Raw genomic sequence first — 5530 nt, 5'->3', positions numbered from 1 at the left:
TGCTCCTTTGTCTGTAACATATTTTTTTGTCATCTCATTTTTTTTTTTTTGATGGGTTGGGCTGTATTCCTGTCTTACTGGTTGTATGGCCTGAGGCGTCCAGCACTGGACTTTGCAGGCAGTTGAGTAGAGTCAAGTCTTGGTGCTGAGATGAGGACCTCTGGGAGACCTCACTTCAATTAACATTCCCTGGGGTCTGAGGTTCTCTGTTGGTCCAGCGGTTTGGACTTGGTGCTCCCACCACAGGAGCTCAGGCCTGACCCCCAGCCTGGGAGCCAAGATCCTACCAGCCATGTGGCACAGCAAAAGAAAAGAAACAAAAAGGAGCAGTCCAATAACAAAGAATAAGAAATAAAATTAGAAATTTTTAAATGTATTAGGAAAAATAAAAATACAAGTGAAACAACTACAACAAAGTAAAACAGAGCCATAACAGAAAAAAGAAAGAAAAAAATGGGGGTGGGAACAAGTTAAAAGGAGCAGAACAATAACAAAGTATAAAGAATAAAATAAGAAAAATAAAAAATATTAGAAAAAATATGTAAATGAAACAACAACAAGGTAAAACAACCACAATCTAAAAGAAAAAATGGCTGGAAAAGGCCTTGGCTGTGGGGTGGGGTGGAGCTTACACAGGGCTTAGGAGGGGGCGGGGCTTAGGGCAGGGGCAGGGCTTAGGCTCAGGACCCCTGTGGCCAGGAAAGGCAGCACAGCCATGGGGGCCTCAGGAGTGTGGAGTTTAGAGGTAAGGCCCTGGGTGGGGTGTGGGGGTGGGGCTATGTTCAGCACAGCCAGAGGGAGCCTCAGAGGGCAGAGGATTTGCCTGGGACCTCAGCAGGCTCCCGGGGCCCAAGTGGGCACGGTAAACACTGGCCATGGTCCCTTCCCATCCTCTGCTCTCCTGAGGGTCTCCCCTGTCCCAGTTGATCCCCTAACCATGGGTGGGCCCCTCTAGGCGTGGGAACCCCTCCACTCCCCCAGCCATCCCTCAGGGGTGCCACTCCTGTCCTGCCTCCACTCCTCTCCCTTCCTTCCTGTCATGTCCTACCTGGTTCCTCGGGGGTTTCTCCCTTCCCCTTTGGTGTCCATAGTCCCCCACCAGTGCCTGGTAGGTGTCCTAGTTGTGCAGAGATGCAAACTCCACGTCCTCCTAGTCTGCCGTCTTGACTTCATCCACGCTGTAGACTTTTTAGTGATGGCTGTTCTGACCCGTGTGAGGTGGTACCTCATTGTAGTTTTGATTTGCATTTCTCTAATAATTACTGATGTTGAGCATATTTTCATGTGCCTACTGTCCATCTGTATGTCTTCTTTGGAGAAATGTCTATTAAGGTCTTCTGCTCATTTTTCGATTGGGTTGTTTTTTTGTTGTTGTTGATTTGTGTGAGCTGTTTATATATTTTGGAGAGTAAGCACTTGTCAGTCACATCATTTGCAAATATTTTCTCCCATTCCATAGGTTGTCTTTTTTTTTTATGGTTTCCTTTGCTATGTAAAAGCTTGTAAGTTTGATTAGGTCCCATTTGTTTATTTTTGTTTTTATTTCTATTGTCTTGGAAGACCGACCTAAGAAAACATTGGTACGATTTATGTCAGAGAATGTTTTGCCTGTGTTCTCTTCTAGGAATTTTATGGTGTCATGTCTTATGTTTAAGTCCTTATTGCTTCATGTATTTTGAAGCACCCTTATTAGATGTATACAAATTTGCAATTGTCATGTCTTCTTGATAAAGTTACCCCTTTATCATTGTAGAATACCTTTATTTATACCTGTTAATATTTCTTGCTCTAAAGTCTTCTCTAATAATATAGACACACTATCTTTTTTGGACTAGGACTCGCATGACATGTCTCTTTCTATTCTTTTATTTTTCGTACCTGTATCTTTACAGATACCTGTATCTTTATATTTAAAAATATGTTTTTGTATACAACATACAGTTGGGGCTTGCTTTGTTTTTAAATACAGTATTAGAATCTTTGCCTTTTAATTAGGTGTTTAGACATTTTACGCTTAATATGACTATTTACATGTTTGGATTTAAATCTAGCATCTTCCTACCTGCTTTATATTTCATGTGTTCTTCTTTCCTTTTTTCCTGTTTTCTGTTGGCTTGAGTATTTTTATGTTTCCATTTTATCTCCATTATTGACTTATTAGTTATACCCCCCCTTGTTTTGCTTTTATACTTTTTTTTATAATACACAGTTCGCAACATTATAATCTACCTTAAAGCAATACTGTACTGCTTAAAGTACAATGTCAGATCATTACAACTGTACACTTCTAGTTTCTGCCTTCTGTCTTTTGTGCTATCCTTATACATTTTACCCTACATATGTAATAAATTTCAAAAATATTCTTCAAATAGTCAATTCATTTCTTCAAAGTTTACTTAAAAATTATCATACAATAGGGGACTTCCCTGGTGGTGCAGTGGATAGGACTCTGCGCTCCCAATGCAGGGGGCCCGGGTTCGATCCCTGGTCAGGGAACTAGATCCCACATGTGCTGCAACTAAGAGTTTGCATGCCACAACTAAAGAGCCCATGTGCTGCAACTAAGAAGCCAGCGAGCCACAACTAACGAGCCCTGGAGCTGCAACCAAGGAGCCCACCTGCCACAACTAAGACCCGGTGCAACCAAATAAATATTAAAAATAAAAATAATTATCATACAATAAAAATGACCTTTTTAACTTTGGTGTTTAATTCTGTGAATTTTAACACATGTATAGATTTGTGTAGCCATCATTGTACTTCAGGATACAAAATGGTTCCTTTACACCAAAAACTTCGTTATGCTATCTCTTTATAGCCACTCCTCACCACATTGATAACCCCTCAAAAGCAATGATACGCTCTCTATCACCTCTATTATCTCATCTATTTTTTTAAATTTTATTTATTTATTTTTGGCTGTGTTGGGTCTTTGTTGCTGTGTGCAGGCTTTCTCTAGTTGAGGCAAGTGGGGGTTACTCTTCATTGCGGTGCACGGGCTTCTCATTGCAGTGGCTTCTCTTGTTGCGGAGCATGGGCTCTAGGCATGCGGGCTTCAGTAGTTGTGGCACATGGGCTCAGTAGCTGTGGCTTGCGGACTCTAGAGAGCAGGCTCAGTAGTTGTGGCACACGGGCTTATTTGCTCTGTGGCATGTGGGATCTTCCCAGACCAGGGCTCGAACCCATGTCCCATGCATTGGCAGGTGGATTCTTAGCCACTGCACCAGCAGAGAAGCCTGGTATTGATTTTTAGAGAATGCCATATAAATGAAATCATATAGTACTTAGCGCTATGTGACTGGGTTCTTTCATTTAATATACTGTCTTTAAGATTCATCAGAGTTGTTGTATATATTAATGGTTGGTTCCTTTTTATTGCTGAGTGGTATTCCATTGTGTGGATGTACTGCAGTTTATTAATCCATCCTCCCACTGAAGAGCATTTGGGTTATTTCCAGGTATTGAAAATTATGAATAATGCTGGTATAAACATTCATGTACAGGTTTTAGTATGAGCATATGTTCTCATTTCTCTAGGGAAGACTGCTGAGAAGAGTACTCGAGTATTTTTAATTTTGTTATAAATTTTCAAATTGTTTTCCACCAAAGTGTCTGTACCCTTTTGCATTGCCCCCGCCACCCACCAGCAATATGAGAGTTCCAGTTGCTCTGGGACCTCATGACAACTTGATATTGTTCCTATTTTTTATTTAAGGCATTCTAATAGGTGTGTAGTAGAGTCTAATTGTAGTTTAACTTGTAATTTCCTTAATTGCTAATGATGTTGTATATGTTTTCTTGTGCTTATTTGTCATCATTATATCTGCCTTGGGGAAATGTACGTTGATGTCTTTTTTTATTATTGGAGTGTAATTTCTTTACAATGTTGTTAGTTTCTCCTATAAAATGAAGTGAATCAGCTATATGTATACCTATATCCCCTCCCTCTTGGACCTCCCTTCCTGCTGCCATCCCACACATCTAGGTCATCACAGAGCACTGAGCTGAGCTTCCTGTGCTTTATACCATGTTCCCACTAGCTATCTACTTTACACATGGTAGTGTATATACGTCAATCCTAATCTCCCAATTTGTCCCACCCTCCCTTCCCCCCTCTAATTTTCAGTTGGGTTGTTTGTTACTGTTGAGTTTTAAAGTTCTTATTGTTGAGCTTTGAAAGTTATTTATATATTACGGAGAGAAGATTTTTTTTGAATATGTGATTTGCAAATATTCCTGTCTATATCTCGTTTTTTTTCATTCTCTTAATATTGTCTTTTACATAAGTTTTAAAATTGGATAAGGTTGAATTTACTAATGTGTTTTTCTATGGATTTCACTTTTGGTGTCAAGTCTAAGAACTCTTTGCTTAACCTCAGGTTCCAAATATTTTCTCTTATGTTTTCTTTTTATATTTTTTCTTCATTAAAAAAATTTTATTGGAGTATAGTTGATTTACAGTGTTGTGCTGGTTTCAGGTGTACAGCAAAGTGAATCAGTTATATATATATCCTCTTATGTCTTTTTAAATTTTTATAGTTTTGCATTTTGTAGTCAGACCTATATATAACTGCTAATTTTTTCATAAGGTGTATGTTTAGGTTAGGGCTCATTTCATTTTGCACACAGGGTCAATTGTTCAAACACCATTTGTTGAAAGAATGTCCTTCCTTTTGCATCTTTGTCAAAGTCAATTTGCCATATTTATATGCATACATTTCTGGACTTTCTATTTTCCACTAATCTATGTATCTGTCTTCACTATCTTGATTACTGTAGCTTTAGAGTATCTCTCAACATCAAGTATTATGATTCTTCCAATTCTACCTTTAAAATAAAATTTGGGTCTATTTAAGTTCCTTTGCTTTTCCATATAAATTTTAGAATGAGCTAGTCTATATCTACAGAAATGCTTCTAGAACTTTGACTAATATTGCATTAAATCTGTAAATCAATTTGGGGATAATTGACACATTTACTGTGTTGCATATTCTAATTCATGAACACTGTATATCCAATTATTTAGGTGTTCTTTGGTTTCATTTTATCAGTACTTTGTAATGTTTGGCACACAAATTCTATACATGTTGTTAGATTTATACCTAAGCATTTCATTCTTTAGAGATTGTTGTTGTGGTCCGTGTGCGGGTTGGAAGAATTTCCAGACACAAAGATGAGAGTGAGTTTATTGAGAACAAAGAGCAGAGTTAGTGAGGGGTGCTGCAAATACAGCCGGCCGACTTCCTGATAGACCAGGGAGAGCTGACCCCCTTTGTGGGCTGGTAGCCAACTTTTATAGCCTCAAGACAAGAAAACTCCTGCTGGCAGGATGGCATTAGGTGCTTGGTCAGGATGCTACATGGTGAATATTTTACCTGATATGGAGTCAGGGGCTGTGCAGTTTAGGTCAGGAGAGCCTATGGCAACAGTTGCTATGGGGGCTTGGTTAATTCCGGAGATTTTTGTCCTGTGCCCTCGATACAGGGATCCACATTCCCCTCTCTTTTTATTTATGGGCCAAATCTTTGGC

General features: G+C 39.2%; 1 non-coding gene across 1 annotated transcript; it reads left to right on the top strand.

The window, feature by feature from the left end:
• Positions 1-2423: 2423 nt before the first annotated feature.
• Positions 2424-2496, top strand: TRNAG-CCC (transfer RNA glycine (anticodon CCC)). The gene has a single exon. It is a non-coding gene; the product is annotated as a tRNA-Gly (tRNA).
• Positions 2497-5530: the final 3034 nt, after the last annotated feature.

Source organism: Lipotes vexillifer, unplaced genomic scaffold (genome assembly GCF_000442215.2).
Source record: "Lipotes vexillifer unplaced genomic scaffold, Lipotes_vexillifer_v1.1 scaffold371, whole genome shotgun sequence".
In the NCBI taxonomy this organism is placed as follows: Eukaryota; Metazoa; Chordata; class Mammalia; order Artiodactyla; family Lipotidae; genus Lipotes; species Lipotes vexillifer.
This window is presented reverse-complemented; position numbering and strand designations above follow the sequence as displayed.